At 35.8% G+C, this 18,639-nt stretch overlaps 1 protein-coding gene across 29 annotated transcripts in view; it reads right to left on the bottom strand.

The window, feature by feature from the left end:
* Positions 1-495: 495 nt before the first annotated feature.
* The window catches only part of LOC141576968 (uncharacterized), a 153,502-nt gene continuing 135,358 nt past the window's right edge, over positions 496-18,639 (bottom strand). For 5 of the 29 annotated variants that reach the window (XR_012505403.1, XR_012505397.1, XR_012505367.1 and 2 more), the window contains one exon: positions 496-10,972. The gene's annotated coding sequence lies outside the window, so the exon portion shown is untranslated. The remainder of the gene's footprint in view (positions 10,973-18,639) is intronic. The other 24 variants (XR_012505379.1, XR_012505381.1, XR_012505378.1 and 21 more) reach the window with 16 other exon arrangements.

Raw genomic sequence — 18,639 nt, 5'->3', positions numbered from 1 at the left:
TTCAAGCTACTAATAGCAGTGTCGTGGAGCTGCAACAGTCTATGGCTAGCAAAGCCTAAAATACAATCTGGCCCTTTAAAGAAAAAGTTTGCAGCCTCCTGTTCAAAAGCATTTATATAGGCTTTTTCATTGCAAACTGACACCTGAAACTATCTTATGCAACTTTTCCCTTATAGAGGAAACTAAGACCAAGAGATTTTAAATGACTTAGCTTAGGTGGAAATGTAGAACTCAAATTTAGGTCTGTATTCTGAGTCCTAGTCTGATCATCTTCTCAATATACCGGTAAATTTCTACAACTTATCAAGTAAAAATATATATGCCCACAGGCTCACTTTGACTCTCATGCCCTAACTGTAAACTTCAAAATGAGTTAGAAGTTTAGCGGAACAGAATCATGGTGAGCTAAGGGAAATTTCACCTTTATGAACAAGTTTTTCCACAAAGAAGACTTTCATAGTGTGGAGCTAAACCAATGAATCCACAGTACTCTCAACTTACAAACAGGTGGATCACAGGTGGCAACTGATTAAGTGACAATTTCTTCATCAAAAAAATAGCAAGTGCTTATTATTTGCTGGGTGCTGTAGGGATATAAAGTCCTGCTGTGAGAACATCCAGTGAGTAGGAGCAGTGCATAGAAAAAACTATCATCCAGTGTACATAGTTTTAGGTGTTAGAGGTGATAAGTGTGGTATTTTCATCTGGGCATGCCAGAGAAGGCTTATGATGGAGCTGGAACTGAAGAGTTTATGACGTAGAGGATGAAGGGTGTGGGAGAGGGAATGAACAGGGCACCCCAGACCAGCGGGCCTCAGATACACCTATCTGGCTGTGACAGGAGGTATACCAGGAATATGGTGTAAAATGGCAGGTTATGAGGTTGGAAACAGTTCTAAGCCAAAATGTAATGCACCCAGAATGCCAGGCTATCTGGAATTTACGTAAACATTCTGAAAGCAGCGGGAATACAAATAGTTTTGGGGTACAGGGAAGTAGCATGAGCAAAACTGCAGCCTTAGAAATAATCTGAGAAATACTGGTTTAGGTCTGTCAGCCGCGGGAGGCTGGAGAGGGATGCGAGGAGGTGAGCTGCCCAAGTGGAAAAATGCAAAGGAGCTGACATGATGCGTGAGGAGCTGACATGGAGCAAAACAGCAGTTTATCGCAGTACAAGCGGGTGAAGCGCGTCCTCGGGCGTATGCGCTTGTCTTTTTATTATGCCCGAGCATGCGTATTGTTCATAATACTTTCTCATGCTATTGGCACATGCATACATTTACTTCCCACCTCACACACATGCAAGTTATAGTGAACTTTGACCTTGGTCCCATGGCCTACTCACTTAAGACTGTCGACAAGGTCACGACAATTCCAAATGATACTTGGATCTTTCTAGAGGTGCACCAGTATTTAAGAGCCCACGGTCTCCAGTCAAAAAACACTGCACTGTTTTTAAACAGCAGATAATAGCTGAAAGCCAAGGGTCTATTTAAACTTGGAACAATTTTGAAAGAAAGTTACAAAAGATCTTCATCTGGTGCTTAAGTTGTAGAATCAGAGAATTCACATGAAAAGGCACTGCCAGGTCCTGATAAAGAGGGGCAGAACTGGTAGGAATGTTAAGGGCTATGCAATTTGCAACAGGTGGTTAACATTGCAGAGCTAGGAAAGACAAGCCCCCGAGGCTCCCTGTGAATGTGCACCTTCACAAGGCATTGGAGGATGGGGTCAGATGGAAGAGTGGTGAGCAGGTCAGAGACAATTCATTCCTGAACTGACGGTGGTAGGGTGTGCCTCATAGAGATATTCAGGAAATGTTATGGAAAATAAAACTGGCATGATCTGGCCAGGTTCAAAGCCCAGATGACAGCAGTGATAGTCACAGTCTTCAAAAACTACAAATACAGGAGAAACTCAGAACTTCAGTGAAGGAAGGGAAAAGAGCCCCGCTTAATCAGTTAATCATGTAAGATACTTGAGTTATCTAAGCCTCACTCTCAGGTTTATGGGATATGCAAGAAGCAACTGCAATCTGAGATGATAACCAAGAAGTAAAATTTGTCAATAATCTTTGCAATTGTTTTAAAATGAAGATGAAGAAAAAACAAGGCCCAAAAGAGCACCTGGGAAATACATATTCAGGAAACAAGAGAACCAGGAAAGGAATGGCTAGAGAAGTGTGGAGTGGGGGTAAAGGCCGCTTTTTATGGGCCAGATACTGCTAGCCGGTCAGAAACCACCCAAAGAAAAGTACCTCATTCTGTACACAAGGGCCAATTCCTTACCCTGGTATTAGCAAAATACTAAGAGGAAATCATAAATAAGAGCCAGCTCCACAAATGTCTCAACAACAAAATTTAAACAGATATGGGGAGGTTGTTAGGTTAGAGAATTCTTTTCAAACATATTATTAGCTAACAGCACCCTGTTGGGAGAGGATGAGACTGTTAAATTAACCTCCATTGAGTCTGAGGGTAGGTAAATTAAAAAATAATCAGAAGCTTGTATGAAGTTCTCATAAGAGCTATATAAGCAGCTGAATAGGGCAATAAAGCAGGACACAGGAGAGCTGGGAAACAGCTCCGGTTCTGTTATCCTAATCAGGTGCACCACCCAGGCATGTTAAGCTCAGCTGAGTCTCTCATGAGAAAGTAAAGGGGAGGCTTCTTCTGAACACTGAGCTATGAAAACCCATTCGTGCTGTACTCAAAAGAAAAAAAGAAAGGAAAATGCCCAAACACTGGGCGAACCTTTATGCTATTAAATGCCAATACCATCAAAGACATTAAAAATAATGTTGTAGAAGACTAATTACAGCTAATTAGACTGGGGACATTTCATAATACTGCTCACTTATCCAACCAATTTTTATTAAGTCCCTACTAAGTGCCAGGCCCCAGACTACGTGTTAGGAAGTTGTGAATAAGAAGTTTGTGTCTAGTAAACAGGCAAAAATAATACTATATTAAGTGACAAATGCTATGGTGGAAAAAGGTATCACAGGGTACACTGAAACACTTGACCCAGTCTTAAGGAGGTCAAAGAGGAGTTCAAAAACATTTCCCAGAGATCAGGCTCTGAAAGCTGACATCTGAGTAGCCAGGCCAAGGTGAAGGAAGGAGATGCTCAGAAGCTAGGAAACCAGCCCAGAAGGGGTGGGAGAGAACAATGTAGGACAGTAAGGTGAAAAGAGAGAAATACACCAACATGATTGCAAAAAGTTTGTAGGTCAAACTAAAAGCCCCAGGGGAGAGTAAAGATTTACATGAAGAGGTGCCTATAAAACATCCAGTTGAAAATTTCTGACAGGCAGTTAGAAGAATATAAAAAAGCCTTAGGGACTAGAGATGCAGATTTGGATCCCAACATAGAGACAGTAACTAAAGCCACAAGAACACCAAAGTTCTAGCAGGAAGTGCGGACAGTCTCCACACTGAGAGGTGATGGAAAGGCCCAGGGAGACTCCCAAAGCATTAACCTGTAAGAAGGTGGCAGAGGGAAAAAAATCATTCCCCTTACACATTAAGTGATAAGACTAGGAATCTAGCTGAATATACATCCACATATATATTTTTTTTCTTCTTGACTTTTTTTTGGTCAATTAAGCTTTTCTAAAATTATACTGTTACAATTTGTCAATTTCTAGTGATCAGCATAACGTTTCAGTCATACGTATACACAAATATATTCATTTCACACTTTTTCATTATAGATTACTACAAGATATTGTGTATATTTCCCTGTACTATACAGAAGAAATTTGTTTTTTAAATCTATTTTATATATAGTAGTTAATGTTTGCATATCTCAAACTCTCAATTTGTCCCTCCCCATCCCCTTTCCCCCAGTAACCATGATTGTTTACCATGTCTGCAAGTGTCTTTCTGTCTTGTAGATGAGTCCATCAGTGTCTTTTATTCTTTTTTTAGATTCCACATGTGAGTGATATTATATGGTATTTTTCTTTCTCATTCTGACTTACTTAGACTGATGATTTCCAAGTCCATCCATGTTGCTGCAAATGACATTATTTTATTCCTTTATATGGCTGAGTAGTATTTCATTATATAAATATACCACAGCTTGTTTATCCAGTTATCTTTTGATGGACATTTTAGGTTGGTTATAGTAAATAGTGCTGCTATTGGGGTGCATGTGCCTTTTTGAATTAGAGTTCTCTCCAGATGTATGCCCAGGAGTGGGATTGCTGGGTCATAGTTTAGGTCTGTTTTTAGTTTTTTAAGGAATCTCCATACTGCTTTTCATAATAGCTGCAACAAACTACATTCTCACCAGCACTATAGGAGGGTTCCCTTTTTTAAACTCTCTCTCAAGCATTTATCATTTGTGGACTTTTGAATGATGACAATTCTGATTGGTGTGAGGTGATACCTCATTGTAGTTTTAATTTGCATTTCTCTGATAATTAGCAATACTGAGCATTTCTTCATGAGCCTATTGGCCATTTGTTCGTCTTCATGGGAGAATTACTTGTTTAGGTCTTCTGCCCATTTTTGGATAGGACTGTTTGTTTTTTTTTGTTAATAAGTTGTATCAGCTGTTTTTTTTTTTTTTTTAACATTCTGGGAATTAAGCCCTTGTCAGTTTCATCATTTGCAAATATTTACTCCCATTCTATAGGTTGTCATTTTGTTTTGTGTATTGTTTTCTTTGCTGTGCAAAGATTATAAGTTCAATTAAGTCTCATTAGTTTATTTTTGCTTTTATTTCTATTGTCTGTGTTTACTGCCCTAGGAGAACATTGCTAAGATTTATTTCAGAGAATGTTTTGTCTATGTTTTCTTCTAGGAGATTTTTTTTTAATTGAAGTACAGTTAGTTTACAATGTTGTGTCAATTTCTGGTATACAGCTTATTGCTTCAGTCTAGCTGAATATTTAAAAATTTATTTATACATTAAAAATTGCACATAGAAAAATGTTAACAGTGATTATTCTAAGTGATTAAAGATTACAGGTTTTACTTCAAAATAAATGTAATAAATGCATAATTAGATAATAATAAATTTATTTTTGAAAGTTAAAATGTTTTTTCTTCTATTACAAAAACAATGTTAAATGGTCCTTAAACAAACATGATGATAAATCATGGTAAAGTTGTTGCTAAAGATGGGAGGGTTTTTAAACTTCTTTGAATACAACTAATTTAATTATGTAGATCTTTATTCAAAAATCAACTTCAAAGAAATCAAATTATTTCAAGAGTGAAGGGAAGAGATCTTTAACATACTAAAGCACATACTACAGTTATTGCAAAGGTACTGGAAGGCCACACAGACACACACACACACTCTCTCCCTCCCTTCCACTAGCAGTAAAGGAAGTGCTGCCCCCTGCTGGCTGATGGCTCAGGAAGCCTATGCGGCTGCCACTGCCACGCCCACCACTGACCATCTTTTCCAGCCTGCACACAGGGTAAGGAAAGTCCTGTTACTTTCCCAACAGCATACGATTTTGTAAAGTATCTCTAATATATCACCCCACAGGATAAAGAGCATCCTAGAAAACTGGGAAAATACACTCATTTGCCTTCTCCTCTACAGTCAGACACACAAGATAAGATGGATTCTGATCTCCAAGGCAGACAGCATTATCTGAGGTATGACCTAGAAAGGGAGAAGGTGACAGAAAAAAAAAATAGCACTTCATGGACCTACAAAAAAAGAGATGCTCACTAACAAAATGGAGATGTTAATAGCTTTGGCCCAGAATTCTGACCTTGCTTGGAACCAGTAACTTGAATTTTCAGTTAATATTAGCATAAAGCATCTATTGACAGATAACCTTAAGATAATGATAAGTGGTCTTCACTGAATGACACCATGTCATGACATATTTTGAAAAGTAAAGAATAGGTCTGTCCATAGAGGGAATTGAAAGGCCAAGGATTCTATTACTGAATGAGTGAATTTTGATAGATCAGATCTGTGGGTTCAATGTTCACATCTATGAAATGAAGGCACAAGATTAGTTTAGTAACTTTCAAGATTTTTTTTTTTTTACTGTGAGTCATAGTAAGAGATACATTTTACAGCAGGGTATCTGAATACACAAAACACAGGCAAGCTTCATGGAACAACATTATCTCTTAAATTTAGGAAGAATAATATTCATGGAAAGAGAGACAAATGAGATTAAAGCAATTGAAATTTTAAGCAGGAGGGAGATGATTAAAAGAGCAAGTTTCTGGAGGAGATATGGGGTAGACAAAATCAAAAGGACTGATATCAGTCTTGGGAATGATAGGGATCACTTTTTTCTTCACAGACAGGAGGGAAGGAGGAATCAAGAAACAAAAGCCTTTTGAGATTGAGAGGTAGAAAATTGACAGAAGCCTAGTTCTGAAATCTTCAGTCATCTCAATGAGGATAGTAAAACACTAACTGAGCAGTATAAGCTCTAGTTGTTAAATAAACATTTTATTTTATGTAGGACTGTTTAATTTTGATTCCTATTTTGTTTTATCATAGTGGAAATTTAATAAATTTCAATATTGATAACTTTTAGTAACTTACTTTACTAGAGTTAAAATTTGATTAGGATTTGACATTCTTAAAGTATTAGTGATATCTTAGACACGTTACAGATTGAGATTTAAATGAAGAAGCCAATTTAGTAAAGTGTATTTTCTGTGACCAGTATTGGTAAATATTGTTTTCTCCTTAATAATTTGACATTTTCATAAGGAAAATAATCTCATGTATGCTGTCTGTAGACTACTTCTAAGGGAAAAACCTGTATTATTATTGTAATGAATGTCATCTTCCTTGTGGAATTAAACATCTTTTTTGACTGACAAAATATTTTTAGTACATAGTATATACTAGAATTTACATTTAATTTAGCATAATTTTGAGAATTTTGAGATCATATATTCTACTTCTGTTAATATAATCTGTATTTTAAAATGTTATTTTCTATTTTTTATTTCAAATATATCACTCCAACTCTTTTTATTTCTTAAAGTAAAAATAAAAATGGGCAATGATTTGGTTTGACAAAGTAATTCTTAATTGTTTAGCAGCAATAAAGTTTATTTAACCTCTCAGTGTAGATTGGTTTTACTTTGTAACAGCAAATACTGAAGAACTTAGAGTAGGTCTGAATAAAGCTGGTGGTGAAACTAGGTTTTCTACATTACCATAATACAGGCAGTTCTCTTGTAAAGCAATATATGTGTCTCTGGAAAAAAACCCTAAATTTCTGCAAAATTATACCCTAAAAATAAGGACAAGCAACTCAGAACTATGCAGCCTTGTAATCTATGTACTAGCAAAACTGGTAAGAGTTCTCATAAAATTCTAGTGTAGCTGAACATTTGCACCCAATATCAGTTAGTCTCCTTTGAAATGTAGTTCCATGAGGGCATTCAATTCTGTTAAATATAAATTGTCAAAATTAAAAATTCTGATCCAGGATATAGACTTTCTTCTTTAGATACTCCCGTCTTATTTTTTTTTTTTAAGTAAACATGGGGAAATATTTTCATGGCTTATTTGTATTCACAGCTCAGCCAGATAGTCTAACATTGTAGAAATCCTAGCAGTTCTTGAAGCCATTAACTGTCCTCTGTTCACCGTCTTCCACAGGATTGTCATGTGTTTTCCTTAAGGTCATCATATATTGCTAAGACTCTGTGAGAAAGCTCATCCTTCATGGGTTTAAAACATTACTATGCTGGAAACAATTCTTTCTGGACCAATGTGACTTTCACATTATACTGACCTCATCACTTAATGATGAATGATTGAACTAATTCTCACTACAGAAGTGTGTTATGTAGAAAAAAATTAGACAGTACTCTCTAGCTGTCCCATTGCTATGTCATGATTCATGTAGTGGACAATATTTGTGCACATTCATGTTTATATATACATAGTACCATGTAGTAAAGGAAAAGAGCTTTGGAAATTGGCTGACTTGGCCAATGGATTCAAATTTAGGTGACTGAGTTTTGGTTATGTGAAGTAAATACTAATTATCTGGTAGGATTCTTTTGGAGATTGAGATAATTTACATAAAACATCTAACAGAGTGATGGGCTTATTGCAGATACTCAACAAGTGTTATTTCATTTCTAGTGATGAATCTTAAGACTAAAAAGATTAAGTGACTAGTTACCCCTGTACATAGCATAAGACAAATTCACTATGTAATTCTTATGAGAAATTCCTATACACACATACATACCTGTAGGTGTATAGATATATGCAGATTCTCCTACTGATTTAAGGTTTATTCTTCCCTTGATTGATTAATGTTTCACTAGTTCATATCCTTTTCTATTCGGATGTCGAAGCTGATAATGATAAAAAAATTGGTAGGGAAGCTCTTTCCTTGATGTAACTTCCTATAATAATTAGACTAGGATGCTGTACTAAGGTTGTGCCAGCAGTTTAATTCATGCCTGTTTGCACTTTTCCAGTCAAGTATAAAATGTTTCCCTAGCTGCCTGATAATAGTCAGACATTGGCAAATTCATTGCTTCCTTTTTTTAAAAAATGGCATCTCCCCCCGGTCAAAATAAAATATAACATGTTGCTTGTATTATGTTACTGCATTATGTTGATTGTATGAGTTTTCCTTAGAGTAATTTATAAATGAATATGAAATTCATTAATATGAAGTTAACACCTTTCTTTTGTTTTTCTGTAAAATTTCTATATGTTAAGATGGTCAGTATTTTATTCTTTTATTTATAGATAAATGACAGCAACAAAAACTATTTTCTTTTCCCCAGGTTTCCACATTTTAGTGTAAAAAGGAAAGAATATCTTCAGTGTTTCTATAACTGAGGTTTGTTTACAGTATCGGCAGTTATTTACCTCACAGCACCGTTTGCAGTAATATTTAGATTTTGCATGCTCTAGATTTTAAGATGTGCTGTATGAGTTTGTAGTGGTTGTAATTTTCTTGTTTTATGTTTTGAAAGTTTAAGAATTAGAACTCACAGAATTTGGCATCACAAGTTTTCATTAAGTTTTTGAGCTGTTATGAATATTAAAAGTTATAACTAGGGTTCTAAATTTACATATATTAAGTGATTAATTTTGAAATAATATTACATACAATAACATTTGTTTAGAGTCAATCGATATGTTTGATCAAATTTAAGAAGCTTGAGATACACATTTATTTTAACTATTAGAAAGAAAAAATGCCACTCTTTAAATTATGGCATCTCATCAATTTCTGAGAAGCTGAGACATGAAAATATGTGCCTTTAGACTCAATGAAATATTTCAGGTGTGTAGACTTGAGGGCTCTTCTTTGGCAAGGAGCAGATTTTGTGTTGCTGGTTTTTGAAAACCCTGCTCAATCCTATGTATCTGCACAGCTATGCTGGTTCTCCTTGTTCATTCATTTGTTCCCTCCTTTAGTACTTACTGAGTGTCCTTCAGATGCAAAGCTATGTCATGTTTCTAGTCACACAAGATTTCTTCTCTTGGAACTTCTTTTATATATCTGGAATATAACACAAAACCAAGTAATTGTTTGATGGCACAACATAGTACTTATGTCTCCAGCTAGATTCCAAACTATCATAAAGATTGTTCTTTTTCACATGTTATGTATCTGCTTCATTTCCTAGCACATAATTTGTAATTCATTGTAACTTCTTGATTAATTTAACTTTGTTTATAATGATAAGAAAAAAGTGTAGTGTGTACACCTGAAAAGGGTGTCTATATGATTATGCTTTAATATAATCAGAAGTTTTGAATTTTAGAAAAATGGAATAAAAATTTTTAACTGTAAAATGAGATACCAAAAATTTCTTCAAATAGCTAATGACTGTTCTGGATTTCTTTGACATTACAAGAAATCTAGAAAAAGCCTAGTGGTCTGGCAGCTGTGGCTTATTACCCAGCTGCACAAGTGAATTACTGTTTTGAACACTGTGGAATCGTGGTATGAAGAGGTGTCTAGGAGTTCTATTGCCTGGGTGGACTGCCCTAGGAGGACATTGCTATGATTTATGTCAGAGAATGTTTTGCCTAGGTTTTCTTCTAGGAGATTTACAGTGTCTTGCCTTATATTTAATTCTTTAAGCCATTTTGAGTTCATTTTTGTTTATGGTGTGTGGGAGTTGTTCTAACTTCATTGATTTACATGCTGCTGTCCAGTGTTTCCAACACCATTTGCTGAAGAGACTGTCTTTACTCACTGTATTTTCTTGCCCATCTTTGTCAAAGACTAATTGACTGTAGGTCGGTGGGTTTATTTCTGGGCTTTCTAGTCTGTTCCATTGATCCATATGCCTGTGTTTATGTCAATACCATTCTGTTCTGATGACTGTAGTTCTGTAGTGTTGTCTGAAGCCTGGGAGGGTTATTCCTTCAGCTTCATTCTTTTTCTTCAATATTGCTTTGGCAATTCTGGGTCTTTTGTGATTCCATGTAAATTTAAGATTATTTGTTCAAATTCTATAAAAAATGTCCTGTGTAATCTGATAGAGATCACATTAAATCTGTAGATTGCTTTGGGCAGTATGACCATTTTAACAATATTGATTCTTCCAATCCAGGAGCATGGGGTATCTTTCCATTTTTTAGAAACTTCTTTAATTTCCTTCATCAATGTTTTATAGTTCTCCGTTGAATTTTATTAAGTGCGTTTTCTGCATCTATTGAGATTATCATGTGGTTTTAGTCCTTTCTCTTGTTGTGAATTATTACATTGATTTGCATGTGTTGAACCACACTTGTGTCCCTGGGATGAACCCCACTTCACCATGATATATGATCTTTTTTATGTGCAGTTGCATTCTATTTGCTAGTATTTTCTTGAGGATTTTTTGAATCTATGTTCTTCTGTGATATTGGTCTTTAATTCTCTTTTTTGGTGGTGTCCTTGCCTGTTTTTGGTATCAGACTGATGGTGGCTTCATAGAATGAGTTTGGGAGTATTCCCTCCTGCTTGTTTTCTTTCTATCAGCTTTATAATATTCTGGAAAGCACAAGAAGAAAATATGGTTAAGTGGCATAAGGCTGTGACTATGGTAAGTACACCTAATGAGTAGTTTTCCCAACAACATAAATTCTTTTGTAACAAAAAGGGAGGGAAAGTGACTGCTTAAAGAGGTAAGATGTGAAAGGCTACTCTACCACACACATTTCTTGTCAGTCACACAGAAGTTGTCAAATAATTATCCCCTGTCACTCAGAAAAAGGTAATATTGTGAGAACACACTGTCCACAGAACCCCCTGTCCACTTCAGCATAGGCATCAATTTCTCTGCCCTGCTCACTTAGGACACCCAGCCGTGGATACAGGAAAGAGGCCTGATGCCCAAGCACCATCACATCCCATGACAGGGCCATTCCCTTCCCCTGGAGGGGCAGACAAACTCAGAAAGCCCCCAAAGCCTGGGTGGATGGCCTTAGTAGTGTTCGTTTTCCAAGACTCTGAGCCCCAACCTATGTTGTTTGCATCCAAAAAGAGGCTGTATTAACAGATACACACAATTATATAAAAATAGATAAGCACAAGGACCTACTGTATATCACAAGGAACTATATTCAATTTCTTGTAATCTACAGTGGAAAAGAATCTGAAAAGAAAAATATATATATATATATACTGAATCACCCTGCTGTACAGCTGAAACTAACACAACATTGTAAATCAAATATACATCAATAAAATGTTCTGAAAATGCAGCTCTAAAAAGCAATAGAGTCATGGTGTGAGCTGCCAGGCCCAGTGAAGGAATTTTGAGAGGTGAATGTTTCAAAAAATAATTCCTAATACCCTGAGATAACTATTTCCAGGATGGTGCAATTTTACCTTTAAAAAGGGAAAGAGAAAAAAGAAACAAAAAACAAAAAACTCAGACATCACCATCCTGGAATTAACCAGCACACAATTAAATTTTGGAAAAGAAAACACAAAACAGTAATGCAGTCATTCATCAGATTCACAAAGGAAAACCAAAAATGCCAGCTCCTTACTGAGCTTGATTTCAAACAGAAGGCTGGTAAAGGTTACAGCATGAAAAAGTAATTCTAATAATTAAACAAAACTTCATAAAATGAACAGGACTGGCAAAAGGATGTTTCTGGTAAATCAACTCAGGGGATGTCCAAATATAATGCAAAAAGCTCATATAATTTTAAATTTTCCAGAAGCCTCCCCAACTTTTTTAAAGAAGTAAAAACAAAAAAAAGATAGAATTGACTTTAGCAATATATTTATACTTAATCCAATAGAGTCAAAATATTATCATTGCTGCATATAATCAACAGAAAAAAATATGAGATATTTCACATGCTTTTATTCATACTAGACCTTCAAAATCTGAATCTATTTTACACGTACCGTGCATCTCAACTTCAGCTGGCTATGTATCAAGCAAGCAATAGTTACATGTGGCTAGCGGCTGCCACTTTGTTTTCTGTGCTTTTTTTGGTTTTTGTTTTGTTTGTTTGGGAGGGTAATTAGGTTTTTATTGATTTATATTTAATAGAGGTACTGGGGAGGGAACCCAGGACCTCGTGCATGCTGGGCACATGTTCTATCACATAGCTATACCCTCCCCCCTAGCAGCTGCCACTTTGGACAGGGCAGATCTCAATGGATACATTGCACTTATTTGTAAGTCCAAGTCTTCTCAAAAAAGAATCCCAATGGCAACCACTTAAGTGCATGCCTTCAGAAAATATAATTTCAATTATAGTTTTTAAGTTTTTCCACTTCACCAAGGATGCTCTCTACTGTGATAAACAAGCAGGTGGTTTCTCTATCCCTCATGGAGTCCCTGAAAGCAACTGGTAATGGGAGCAGAATGGGGGACTTCTGAACTCTCTGTGCCTTTGAGGATCCCTTTGGAGAAAAGAGACATTTTACTTATGTTCCAGTCTCTTCACCTCCCCAGAAGAGTGTCTTCACTACATCACCATGTCTTTTCTTTCCTCAAATCCACCTCTCATTCCATTGCTGTCGGTTTTAGTCTCCCCAAAGAGAAAACAAGGGGTACTCCCCCATTTTTAACACATCACCAAGCCTCAGTGTGTCCTTCTACAAAAATACCCCACTACTTTTCCTCACCCTGACTTTGGCTTCTCCACACCCAGTCTCTTGTAGTTTACATGTGAACTAAGATTTAAGAATTACCCCACCTCCCAGCCCCGACACATACACCCTCACTGCTGTTCATGGCCTGTTCCCACATTCTCAGACAATGGCCTTCATCTCCCCCACACATGTGGTCCTGGTTGTTCATGGACCTGGGAATCTACCTTTGTGGGACTGTGGAATTCTGTTCATGCTAGTTCCATTCCAGGCCATCCGGCTCCAGACACATGTCCCAGGAAACCATTTCCAGTGATTCTGGACTCCCTGGCCCCACCTTTCCTTGGAGCACATGCTCATCAACAGCACCCCACCAACCCTACCCTCATCAGGTCCACAGTGGAACCTGCACTCGGTTTCTCTCCACTCCCCACAAGCATGACTCACTCTGCTCTTCTACACGTTCAGGGAAGAGGTAAGGTCCTTCCTATAGTTACAGTATGTCTCCTACAACCATTCATCCATACCTTCCTCCAGGGTGTTTCCAAATTTGGAATAAATGACACTTGTAAAAATCATCTGAAATTTGGAGAAGCTAGTGTGTGAATCAACCTATCTATCGTTCTATGGTGGTTTCAGAGATATTTTAAAAGAACTAGATTAAACTGAATCCTGATTTTTCTTTATTGCATGTGAAAGTGTAAATAAGAAGACAATGGAAGACCTTCCTAATGTCTAATATAAGCCAGGCTATAGCAAGTTGTCCATTTTTATTAGGTTTTGAAGATTTTTATTTTTTAAGTGAGAGGTCTTTATTTTAGAAAACTAATCAATATGATTAAATTTAAGTTTGACAGAATCTACTGTTAATGACAAATTAATAGCAAGTAATTCATGCCAAGAACTTGAGCTACACATTTCCATCTTGTGTCTGCCAGGGACCAGTGATCAGTACAGAGACTGAGCTTGGTTTGATATTTATATTTGTAGATGTGCTTCTTTAAATTTTTCTCAATAGAGGCAGCTAGCTCACCAAAATAATGTTTTCAATTTTTTTATATTTTAAAGACAGAAGAAAAGCTCATTATGTTACTTGTTAAATCTTGTAAACTCTTATAATTCTAGTAACCTCAGAGACCATAATGATGGCTTCATAAGCAGTACATATAAGTGAATATTTTGATGACACTGATTGGTAGACATATATCTCAAATTTTTTTTAGAAACTGTTTCTTTGTGCTGTGGAAGTATTTGAGGTCCCCCACTGCCTTGGTGCTGTGTTCTTCCACTTGGAGTGAGACACTCATTCCCCTGTGGCAGCTAAGATGGCTATCAGAGAACGTGGAGTGAGCATCAGCTAGCCTGAAGTCCCTAACACTTCCCTTCCATGTCGGATTTCCATGAGAATGAAGCCCAAAGGGATAAGCGAAGAGTGGAAGATATTAAATTTGGTTTGGGCTCATTGCCTGTTTTTCTCGAAATCAGTGCAAGTTTCCTCCTAACCCACTGTGATTTCATTTTGACACTGGCAGTGGGTTCATCTGTATGTGCTCTCTGAGCATTTTTGCTAGTTTAATGACAATTTTTTTTTTATTTTTACTTTTTAAAATTGAGTTATAGTTAGTTTACAATGCCTCAATTTCTGGTGCACAGCACAAGTCTTCAGTGATACATAAATATATATATATATTAATTTTCATATTCATTTTTAAAAATTGGCTACCACAAGATATTGAATATAATTCCCTGTGCTATACAGTAAAACTTATTTATCTATTTTATATATGTCACTCAGAATCTGCAAATCTCAAATTCCCAGTTTATCCTTTCCAAATCCCCTCTCCCCTGGCAACCACAAGTTTGTATTATATGTCTGTGAGTCTGTTTGTTTTACATATAAGTTCATTTGTCTTACTTTTTAGAGTCCACATATAAGTGATATGTGGTATATTTCTTTCTCTTTCTGGCTTAATTCACTTAGAATGACATTCTCCAGGGACACCCATGTGGCTACAAATGGCAATATGTTCTCAATTTTCATGGCTAAGTAGTATTCCATTGTATAAATATACCATAACTTCTTTATCCAGTCATCTGTCAGTGAACATTTAGGTTGCTTCCGTGTCTTGGCTATAGTAAATAGTGCTGATATGAACATTAGGGTGCAGGTGTTTTTCTGAATTAAGGATTCTTCTGTATATATGCCCAGGAGTGGGAACACTGCATCATATGGTAAGTCTACTTTTGGTCTTTGGAGGAGTCTCCATACTGTTTTCCACAATGGCTACACCAAACTACATTCCCACCAAAAGTGTAGGAGGGTCCCTTTTGAACAACACCCTTTCCAGCATTTGTCATTTATAGACTTTTGAATGATGGTCATTCTGACTGGTTTGAGGTGAAACCTCATTGTAGTTTTAATTTGCATTTTTCTGATAATTTGTGGTATTGAGCATTTTCTAATGTGCCTTTGGCCATTTGTATATCTTCATGGGAGAATTGCTTGTTTAGGTGTTTTGCCCATTTTTGATTCGGATTGTTCGTCTTTTCTTATTAAGTCGTATGAGATGTTTATATATTCTGGAGATCAAGCATTGTCAGTTTCATCTTTTGCACATATTTTCTCCTATTCCATAGGTTGCCATTTTGTTTTGCCTATGGTTTCCTTTGCTGTGCAAAAGCTTGTAAGTTTAATTAGGTCCCACTAGTTTATTTCTACTTTTATATCTATTTCTTTGATAGACTGCCCTGGGGAACATTGCTGAGATGTATGTGAGATAATGTTCTGCTTGTTTTCTTCTAAGAGATTTATTGTGACTTGTCTTATGTTTAAGTCTTTAATCCATTTTGAGTTTATTTTTGTTTATGGTGAGAGGGAGTATTTTAACTTCATTTATTTACATGCTGCTGTCCAGTTTTCCCAAAACCATTTGCTGAAGAGACTGTCTTTATTCCATTGTATGTTCTTGCCTCCTTTGTTGAAGATTAATTGACCAAAAGACTATGGGTTCATTGCTGGCCTATTTTGTTCCATTGATCCGTATGTCTGTTTTTGTATCAATACCATGCCTTTTTGATTAATGTAGCTCTGTAGTATGGTCTGAAGTCTGGGAGGGTTGTTCCTCCAGCCTCATTTTTTTCCTTCAGTTATGTTTTGGCAATTCTGGGCCTTTTGTGATTCCATATAAATTTTATAATGATTTGTTCCAGTTTCGTGAAATATGTCCTTAGTAATTTGATAGGGGTTGCATTAAATCTGTAGATTGCCTTGGGAAATGTGGCCATTTTAACAATACTGATTTGTCCAATCCAGGAGCATGGGATATCTTTCCATTTTTTAAAGTCTCCTTTAATTTCCTTGTAGTTCTCCATGTATAAGTCTTCCACTTCCTTGGTTAGATTTACTCCTAGGTATTTTATTACTTTAGGTGTAATTTTAAAAGAGATTGTTTTTTCACTTCCTTTTCCTGTTGATTCATCATTAGTGTAAAGAAATGCAACTGATTTTTGTACATTAATCTTGTATCCTTTTGTACATTAATCTCGTGATCTTGTATCCTTGTACCTTGCCAAATTCTTTCATTAGTTCGTGTAGTTTTTGTGTGGACCTTTTAAGGTTTTCTATATATAGTATCATGTCCTCTGCATATAGTGACGATATTTTAGCTTCTTTTCCAATTTTTATCTCTTTTATTTCTTTTTCTTGCCTGATTGCAGTGGCTAGGACTTCCAAGATTATGTTGAATAGAAATGGTGAGAGTGGAGAACCTTGCCTTTTGCCAGATTTTAGTAGGAAGGTTTTCAGCTTTTCAACATTGAGTTCTATGCTGGCTGTATGTATGTCATAAACAGCTTTTCTTATGTTAAGATATGTCCCCTCTATACCTACTTTGGTGAGGATTTTTATCATAATGGGCAGTGAATCTTATCAAATGCTTTTTCTGCATCTATTAAGATGATCATGTGGTTTTTGTCCTTTCTCTTGTTGTTGGGGTGTATTACATTGATTTATTTGCATATGTTGAACCATCCTTGTGTTCCTGGGATGAACCTGACTTGATCATGGTGTGTGATCTTTTCTATGTGCTGTTGGATTCTATTTGCAAATATTATGTTGAGAATATTTTTATCTATGTTTCCTCAGTGATATTGATCTGTGAGTTTCTTTTTTGGTAGTGTCTTTGTCTGGTTTTGTATCAGGGTGATGGTGACTTCATAGAATGAGTTTGTGAGTACCCCCTCCTTTTCAATCTTCTGGAAGATTTTGAGAAAGACTGGTATGAGTTCTTCTTTGTATGTATGATAGATTTCCCCAGTGAAGCCATGCAGTTCTGGACATTTGTTCATTGGGAGTTTTTTTTTTTTTTTAATGCTTATTCAATTTCATTTCTAGTGATCGGTTTGTTCTAATGTTAAATTTCTTCTTGATTCAGTCATGTGGACTGTATTTTTCCAGAAACCTGTCCTTTTCTTCAAGGTTATTCATTTATTTTCCATAAAGATGTTCACAGTATTCTCATATTATATTTTGAATTTCTGTGGTATTGGTTGTAATTTCTGCATTTTCCTTTCTTATTTTGATTGTGCTCTGTCTTTTCTATTCTTTGCAAGCTAGGCTTGAGGTTTGTCGATTTTATTTACTCTTTCAAAAAAAAAAAACCAGCTGTTTGTTTGATTGAATTTTTCAATTGTTTTTTAAATCTCTATTTATTTCCTCCCTGATATTTATTGTTTTCTTCCTTCTGCTGACTTTAGGTTTTGTTTGCTCTTTTTTTCTAATTATTTTAGTTGGTTAGTTGTTTATTTCAGATTGTTAATCTTTTTTGAGGAAGACCTTAACTGCAATGAACTTTCTTCTTAGAAATGCTTTCACTGCATCCCATAGATTTTGCGTGGTTGTGATTTTTGTCATTTGTCTCAAAGTATTTTTAAATTTCTTTTTTGATTTTTTTCATTGACCCATTGGTTTCTTAGTATCATGTTTAATTATCATGCTGTCATTTCTTTCTCCTTTGTTTTTCTGTAGTTGATTTCTAGTTTCATGCATTGTGTTCAGAAAAAATGCTTAAAATAATTACTATTATCTTAAAATTGTTGAGTCTTTTTTTGCGCCCAAGTACATGATCCATCCTAGAAAATGTTCCATATGCACTTATGAAGAATGCATATTGTATTTTTTTTAGGATGTATGTTCTGAAATATCAACCATGTCTAATTTGTATATTGTATCATTTAATTTCTGTTGCATTATTAAATTTGCATCTGGAAGATCTTCCAGTGAGGATAATGGGATATTTTAATTTCCTACCATTATTTTATTCCCAGCAATTTCTCCTTTTATATCTGTTAGTATTTGCTTTATGTATTTAGTTGCTCCTACATTGGGTATAGTTATGTTAATGGATGTAATATCTTCATCTTGTATTGCTCCTTAAATCGTAAAATGTTCTTCGTCTTTCTTTATGGTCTTTGTTTTAAAGTTCATGTTGTGTGAACTCAGTATTGCTACTCCTGCTTTCTTTTCATTTCTTTTTGTGTGTAATATCTTGTTCAATTTGCTCACTCACAGTCTATTTGTGTCCTTTTCCCAAAGTGGGTCTCTT

This window comes from Camelus bactrianus, unplaced genomic scaffold, assembly GCF_048773025.1.
Source record: "Camelus bactrianus isolate YW-2024 breed Bactrian camel unplaced genomic scaffold, ASM4877302v1 HiC_scaffold_53, whole genome shotgun sequence".
Taxonomy (NCBI): domain Eukaryota; kingdom Metazoa; phylum Chordata; class Mammalia; order Artiodactyla; family Camelidae; genus Camelus; species Camelus bactrianus.
The sequence above is the reverse complement of the archived record's forward strand: the minus strand, read 5'-3'. Positions and strand labels throughout refer to the sequence as shown.